This window comes from Gracilinanus agilis, chromosome 1, assembly GCF_016433145.1.
Source record: "Gracilinanus agilis isolate LMUSP501 chromosome 1, AgileGrace, whole genome shotgun sequence".
Lineage (NCBI taxonomy): Eukaryota > Metazoa > Chordata > Mammalia > Didelphimorphia > Didelphidae > Gracilinanus > Gracilinanus agilis.
Window position 1 is genome coordinate 236,173,291 of NC_058130.1, and position 9,080 is coordinate 236,182,370.

Below are 9,080 nucleotides of genomic sequence, written 5' to 3' on the forward strand. Positions count from 1 at the left end.
GAACAGGCCCCGGAGCTGCCAATGACTCGATGGGTGCCCCAAACTTGCTCTATTTCTTTTTAGCTGGCTTCGGAGCTATAGATGTGTGTGGAGGGGTTGGGGGTGGGGTGGTTGCTCAGCCCGAGATTTCGTGAGGGCTGTTTCACCCCTTTATAGCATGTAAATGTCCCTATTCCACGTACCTTCCATGCTGCACCCTGTTGTGGGGGTTCCTCCGTTCGTCTGGACTTGTTTTTATGTCCCCTTGAGGAGTTTTGTGTGTTTCGGTCAGGAGAGGTTAAGAGCTGCTTCTTACTCTGCCGCCATCTTAACCCGGAAATCTATCTCCATTTTTTGATAAACTTGTTAACCTTTAATGATCAGTACTATGATGCAAAGTCATAATTTCTTTATTGCATTTCCATTTTAGATTCCTATAATTTTTTAACAAACCCACTTATTCAAATCAATATACTTATCAGACTTCATCACTCCCTAAATGGAAAAAATATATTTTTCTCTGAAAGAAAAAAATATTTCCTCAAAACATATGAAAAATTTGATAAAGATTAGAACTTACAGTCTCATCAGAAGTTATTCTGACAATGATTTTGATATACTGAATGAAGAATAAAATGACCTTCATCATTTAGAAAAACAAAATAAAATAAACTCTCTGTTCCTCAAAGACTTTGTGTATTGTCTTTTGCAAGTCTCTTTCTGTCATGGCAAATAGCCAGGGTTCTTGGGCCTTGTTTTTGTTTCATTTGTATGTTTTTCTATTTTTCTCACTTTTCCTTCAGACTTATTCAAGACATCTATGTTACAAAGGAGAGTAATCAGTAACAATTGTTCCAGGTTCTTAATCCTTCTGAAGGTCTACTTATTTTTATTTGTTTATTTTGATAAAGGTAGATTAGGTAATTTATCATCTAAAATCCATCAGTTGGTACTTTTAAAAAAGTTCAGTCAGTTTCCTTTGTGCTTTGGTGTGACTAAATCTGTTTTACTGTAAGCTTGAATGAGACTTGAAATGCTTTACTTTCCCAAACCAACAGTTGCTATATTTCTAACAGTCAATGAATCATACTCTTTCTACAACTGTTACACAATTCCTTGAAGTAATTTTTTTTAAATGATAGAACTTAAAGAGAGAAAGGAAATGATTTTGTTTCTAACAATTCAGCATTTAACTAACAGAAAATTAATTTAAGGAAGGGAAATCAGCTCAATCTGATTTCACCTAGAAAAGGTCAAATGTTTTCAGTCATTCTTTTATCAGTAAAAATTCAAACATTGCTGTCATAAAATGAAAACATTTCAGAAATTATTGCTTGTTTCAAATAATTCATACAGAATTATAATTTGAATAAAATATGGATAAATGTAAAATGGATAGGTAAGATAAGTGTACAGTACATTTAGGCACAAAAATCAACTTCACTTGATACAGTCAGGTAGAAAGGAGTTTTCTCAAAAGCATCAGTGTTTTTAATAAATTATAAATTAAATAGGAACCACTCAATGTAATTCAGGAAACTGAGGCACATACACACAAACACAATTATTTCTATCTTGAACTTCATTGAAACGGGGCAAAACTTCCAAGAATAGATAGGTAATAATCTCATTACATTCTTCCTTATTCAGAGTTTATCATTCTGGAGTGTAAGTTTTAGGTGCTACAGTTTAAAGACAATGATGAACTGGAGAGGACGCATGAGAATGGACCATGATTTTGAAGGACCTTGGGTCATGTCCTATGAGGAAAAGTTATAGGAAGTTGGCATCTTTAGCCCGGAGAGGAGAAGACTATGGAGGAACATGATAGTTGTTTCTGAATATTTGAAGAATGAAGGAGGGTTTGGGCTTGTTCTGTTTTGTGCCAGAGATCAGATCCAGGAGCAGTGTGTGGAAGTTTAAAAGAAGTAACATTAGGCTCCTGAAGTCAGGAAAAGACTCAGTAACCATTGTTATAGTTGTTATTTAGTTATGTCTGACTCTTCATGACCCTGTGTACCATATCATCTGTGGGACTTTCTTGGCCAAGATACTGGTTTACCTTTTCCTTCTCCAGCTCATTTTAAAGATAAGGAAACTGAAGAAAACAGGGTTAAGGGACTTGCCAAGTGTCACACAGCTAGTAAGAGTATGAAGTCAGATTTAAACTCAAGACTTTCTGACTCCAAGCCCAGCATTCTATCTGCTAAATCATTTAATTGCCTCCTAGGCCAAAAGAAGTTAAATGACTGACTTGTCCAAGGTCACACAGCTGGTAAAGTCTGAGGACAGATTTGAATTCAGATCTTCCTGTATCTAAGCCTATTGTTCTATCCACGGAGGCATCTAGCTTCTCCTTATTCACCCCTCTCCCCAAATAATTAAAGCCCTCCATAAAGTGAATAGGCTTCCTCAAAAGCGATGAGTTCTTCATTATTGGAATTCTTCAAGCAGTGGATGGACAATTTCTTGTTTGATTTGTTTTAAATAAACATTTTATCTATAGGTTGAATCAGCTGGTATTTAATATCCCTTTTAATTCATAAATTCTATGAACTTATATTTATTTCAGTTTTTGATGTGATCTGGGTAAATGGTCAAATCAATATCAGTTTCAGTAATTTAAGTGAGACATTTGATGCTTCAGGGTAGCAGCATGCGTTTAAAAAGCAAGTGTTCATGCAGGAGTGGAAACACAGAAGAAAAACAACCACTTGAACACATGGGTGGATGCAGACATGGTTGGGGATGTGACACTAAATGACCACACTAATGCAACTATCAATAATATGTAAATAAGTCTTGATTGATCACACATTTAAAACCAGTGGAAATGCGTGTTGGATATGGGGGGAGGGTGAAATGGGGTTGAAGGGGAAAGTAAAAACATGAATCATGTAACCATAGAAAATATTTCTAAAAAAATAAAATATTTAAAAAGCAAGTGTTCACCCAGAGTGGTTTAATGAAAAATAACAATGGCTGATACGTATTGGAAGTATACAAAACACTTGAAATGCATTATCAGAATCTTTACTATCTTTCCATGTTTTGTTCAGATCTTATTAGGGAAGAGTCCCTTCCTGATTCCCCAACTTGTTAGGGCTTTTTTCTTTTTCAAGTAATCTATTGTGTCTTTGCTCATTGTGTTCTTTCAGCAGAATGAAAGCTCCCAGAGGGAAGGAATGTTTCTATATTTTTATTTTTGTTTCCAAAGTGCCTCAGTAGATCCATTTAAATAGTAACTACTTAATAAATGTTTAATTTTATTTGAACCTCATACCAGCTCTGCAAACTATTTTATCCCTATTTTACCAGTGAGGGAAATGAGTCTAAGAGAAGTTTGTGACAGCTAGAAAGTACCATAAGCCAGATGTGAACCCAAGTTTCTTTTGATTTCAAGTCTAATTTCTGTAAATATTCGATATTAGCAAATAGTTATTTAGATTCTTTACACATTTCATTATTTTTTATTTCTTAAGGGCTTATATGTAAAGACTTCTAGTTAACCATGATCACAAATAGAATGCAGATTTGTAAGCATCTTGTTACTTTGTTGTGTGTAAATACTCTCATTATGATATTACTTGCTCACATTCTCGCTGACATTTTGCTCATAAACAGTGACATATGTCTTGGCTCAGAAATAATGATACATGTGATAATATTCATAGCAGGTCTTCAAGAAACATTCCTTATTAGAATACCTGGAAAGCATCCAGGAAATCAATGCTGCCATAGAGGTAACATATGGGAAGTACTTAGTCTTGTAACTTACTATATTAGTGAATCATATTTAAGAACGATATTACTAATCATGCATTTTTTTAATAAGTGAATCTGAAGACCTTCTAGAAACAAGTTCTTAGGAACAAGTTCTTAGGAACAAGACCCCAACACCAAGGCCTTATATATTTAATAAAAGGGGAATCCAACACAGGGTAGCTATCTATTTTGTTTTGCCTCTCAATGGTTTTCTCCCCAAACTGTGCTAATATATGATCATGTCTTCTACAAGAATTTATTAAGAATAACTGGAAGGTGGGGCAGCTGGGTAGCTCAGTGGATTGAGAGTCAGGCCTAGAGATGGGAGGTCCTGGGTTCAAATCTGGCCTCAGACACTTCCCAGCTGTGTGACCCTGGCCGAGTCACTTGACCCCCATTGCCCACCCTTACCACTCTTCCACCAAGGAGCCAATACACAGAAGTTAAGGGTTTAAAAAAAAACAAACAAAAACCAAACAAACAAAAAAGAATAACTGGAAGGAACATTTTTTTTTAACTCCAACATATAAAAGTATAGTCATTCTTATTCTACTTCATTATCCAAATCTTTGTAATTGATCATCTCAACTCAGTTCCTTTTAAGCTCTCAGGTTAAAGTGGACATTCAATATCACAGAGAATTTCTTTACTCAAAAAATATGCAAATGAATCATTCCAAGTCAAATAGGAAGTCAAAGAAAAAAAAAAACTTTTGTATTTACTCTAGCAACAAAGCCATTCCTGCTTTGAGTGCTTACTTTATTTCTTAGACTGGGTAGAGAACTGAACTTCTCACTTGCCTCAACATAGAAAAATAATTAATGCCCACAAAATCCAGAAAATCAGCAAAATAAAAATTCTGATTTTGATATTGAGTTATTGGTTCCAGGTCATCCTCTGGTCCTCACTTATGTGATTCTTTGAGAAATTGATTTCTATCACCCTGAAATAGGCTGTGCTTCCACTGAGAATTTACATCACCATTTGCTGCCAGCTGGTGTTATAAAAAATAAAGGGGATTGATTGATGATAATAATAATAATAGGGGCTATAAGCTAGAGGCTTTGAAAAGTGGATAGGATTTTGGTGTGAGAGAGAGCACTCTCTCACCTATGGCCTTGGTGTAAGTGCTGCTGGTAAAGCTATGCCTCTCCTCTCCTGACAGGCTTGCTTACTTGAGCCTGTCAGCTATTTCTTATAATAGTTTCCCAAACAGGGAACCACTGAGAGGTTATAGGTATTAGCGAAGCTCTCTAGTTCCTCAGTCTGGGGTTAAAATGGGTATTGATAAGGCTATTGATGTGCTATTTGAACAAGGATGAAATCTGATTGAATAAGGATCTCCCTCTCCTAAGGGCCTAGATATAATGACCACTCAGAAAAGGTATTTGATGACAAAACATTGTATTTGGTTCTAATCAATGGGGTTAGGAACAAGGGAAAGGATGGAGGATTTGGGAACCTTATTTGCTAATGCTCTAAACTACTGATCAGACTATCAGAATAAAGCTAGCTCATGCAGAGGCTGGAGGCTCTTCACCCTCACACTAACCCTAGCCTGACTTGGCCTGAGCGAAGCCAAAGATTAGGGAAGGCTATTGATGATCTTGATGACTGTCACTATTTCCTCTCAGCTCAATGATTGTGACTGCTCTCTAGCTCTCAGTATAACAGGTTGGTTAGCAGGTACAGGTACAGGTACAGGCCTACCTTCCCTCGAGACCTCCCACCTCCCATGCTCTGTTCCAGAGTGAGCCCCAGGTGCTGGGCCTTGTGGGTATTTATAGAGTTGGCTCCAACGGACTTTTTGCCGTGGCTCATGGCATCTAGGTACATTCCGAGGTATTCAACTGCCAGTCTTGTCACTCAAAGTTGATATCCATCTTGTCCCAGAAATCAGTATAACACTGGATCTCATTGGAGATAACATTAATACAGCAGCCTTCTATGTAGTCTTCTCTTCATGTTCATATGTATCCCCATATGTGTCTGTAATCTATGGCATTCACAGTTTTGTTTTTGTTTTTAATACAGATATATATCCTCTCATATCAAAATCTTGAGAATCTTTTACATATTGGATGGAAGGGGAGGGGAAGTGGTTAATTTATTTCTGTCAATCTATTCCAGTGACAGATGTTACACTGCTTTTAAATATAAGATATGATATATGATATGATATGATATTAATGGGCACATAGACGAACATATATAAATATACACTTAATAATGAAATTTAATAAAATTATATGTCACTATCAGTTCTGTGCAGTAGTTTAGATGAAAACATTTTATTTTATTTTAACGAATGATTTGTATGCATTTGGTCATCTTATATACAGAAGCTAAGTTGAATAAGTACCAATGTTGTGATTTTCTTTGTGTTAGGGAAGGGATTTTAGACTCTCATAATATAAGCCATTTCCTGGAAGTTAAAGAACCAAAAAATTCCAAAGCCAGGACTCAGAGCAAGGACTTGCCAGACCAAGTCATTTTTTTTCATTTTTAAAAATTTCATTATGCTATGTAGACTAGTATGATTTCAATTCAAAATTATCTTGATATATTTTCCTGATTTAAATAGAAGGAGCCCTGAAACTCCTTTACGAATGAATATTTTGAGATCTTATTTTTGAGAGTACTTAAAAATTGTTTGCTTAAAGAGAAAAAGTGGGATAGAGAATATACAATTAGGATGAAAGCTGGCTCAAAAAATAATGACTGAAGAAAGGACTCCTTTGACAACATAGTATGAATAATAGAAAACACACCTAAAGAGCAGGGTCTTGGCATCAATGCCTCAGGGCACCACATATTATTTATTTAGGAGACTGAATAGAGGAAAAAGCAAACTGGCAAACTCTGCCAAAAGATGAGGTTGAACTGCACTAAAAGGATGCTATATTTCAAAATCGTTATGAATTTCAACAATTTATCTGACCTCACAAATCAACTTAGTTGTCTCATAGGCAATTTCTTCCCCCCCCCCCAGGTTGAAGAAAAAAAAAGATTAAATAGTTATAAATTTGGTGGACAGTTTAATTCTGTTTCAGATCAGTATTGTATCATTTTCTTTGCCGTACTAATGTTTTACTTTTGCATAGGACTTGGATAGTAGTAGTTAATAATAGTTAATAATATTTATTATAGTGTCTTTACATTTGCAAAAGATTTTACACGTGCTTTATCATTCAGTCTTCCCAACAATTCTCTGAGCTAGATCTTACCATTATCCCCATTTTACAGATAAGAAAACTGAAAGTAAGTGAAGTTAAATAACTTACACAAGGTCACATGGCTTTTAAATGTTTGAAGAAAGATACACGTTTACATTTTTCTCACTCCATATATGTCATTCTATTCACCATATCACCTTGCTGCCTACATGGAATAAATATGATTTTCTAAGAACATAAAGGAAATAGAGACCAACATGGATTTGGTAATAGTAGTCCCTCCTTATCTGCAGTTTCACTTTCCAAAGTTTCAGTTATTTATGGTCAACTGTGAATTCCAGGGGAGAGAGGGAAATAGGAAGAGAGCTTCCTCTGGATTGGGGGGTGGGGGTTCAGCACATAGTTCACATGGTAGTGGATTGGACTCAAGTAAAGACAGAAGGAATACTGACATGTGAGGTCTCCGGGAAGCAGTCTAAGTGAGGCAAATGTCTCCTGTCTCTGTGTTGGCGGTCTACCTGCTGCGATGATGTGGATCAGTTCTTTTTTAAATTGGAGGTTGTTCTTTTATTTTGTTTTGTTTTATTTTGTGGGGAGTGGGAGGCTGTGGAGTACTGAGTCAAAGGACAGGAGTAAGGAAAAGGAATATAGTACCATACAGTAAAGTTGAAATAGATATTTAAAATTAAAGCTAATTGTACAAGCCATTATTTCTAGCATCCACTGGGAGTCTTGAAATGTATCACCTATGGATAAGAGGGAGATATTACTGTATAATAATTTATACTATATTTAATCATTATTGAATTTAATGTTGGTATGTCTTACTGTATATTTAATTTAGTGAGTAAACTTTATTATACACATGTATATATAAGAAAATCACATTATATATAGGGTCAGTATGTATTTGTTTATATCCATGGTTTCAGTTATGCATGGTAAGCGTTAGAATATATATTCCCACATCTTATGGGCCAAACTGTACTTAATTCTATATAAATTTCTTCATGTCTGTTTCTTCTAGTCTGTCCAGTGTCTTACTCTGTGTTACCCTCTCTGACTTTCAGGACTACTTTAAGAGGGTTTTAGAAGTTTTTAGTTCAACATAGGCTGCAGTGTGCTCATTCACATTGTTCAAAGGTAGATTAAAAAAACCTGAATGTTAAATTGAGGAAATTAGAATATTCTTTGAAAAATTGATAAAGGTTCCAATATGACATTAAAACATAGCCTGTATGGTGATATCTTGTTTGGTTGTTTAATCTTTCCTTCTGGATAATATGAGACTCATATGTAATGAGTAACTTATTGGACTTTTCAAATAATTCTATCAGCCTATGTAACACTGAATGGAAAAACAAGATCATAAATAATGAAGTTGTAGAACATTTCCAGACAAGGAGCAAGTTTTGTTACAGTAGAGCTCCCAGTGACCACCACGCACAGAGGTGGACTTCATCATGTGACCACATAAACGGGAGATAATTTCGTGGATATATCATTGCTACAAAGTAGTTGAAAAAACAGTTTCAAACTGCCTAAGATGACATAAAGAAACCAGAAAAGGATTGTCTTGTTTTGTGAGGTACAGAAGTCAAGCTTCAAATGGCAATGTTTCCACCAAACTCACTGAGTAAAAGACAATTGTTAAATGTAACAACAAGAAAGGGAAGCATGATACAGTGGAATGAGCACTGGCTCTGGAGTCAGAAAATTGGAGTCTTGTCTGGAGTCTTGAAATTAATTATTATTATCATCATTATCATTCATAACATTTATATGGTGCTTTAAGTTCTACAGAGTGCTTTATGTATATTTGCTCATTAAATCCTCACAACAGGCTGGGGATTAGTCTATTTCATCTTCTATAAAATTAAGAAAATAATAGTGCTTAACTTATCTCCCTGGATTGTTGTGAGGATAAAGTAAAATGCTATTTTAAAAGTACTTAGCCCAATAACTGGATGCTTAATAATTGCTTTCTTTCCATTTCTCCCTCCCTCCCTCCCTCTCTCCTTTTCTCTCTCTTGCTCTCTTTTTCTCTTCCTTCCTTCCTCCCTTCTTCCCTTCCTTCTTTCCTTCCTTTCTTTGTTTCTTCCTTCCTTCCTCCCTTCCTTTCTTCCTTCCTCCCTTCCTTTCTTCCTTCCTTCCTTCCTT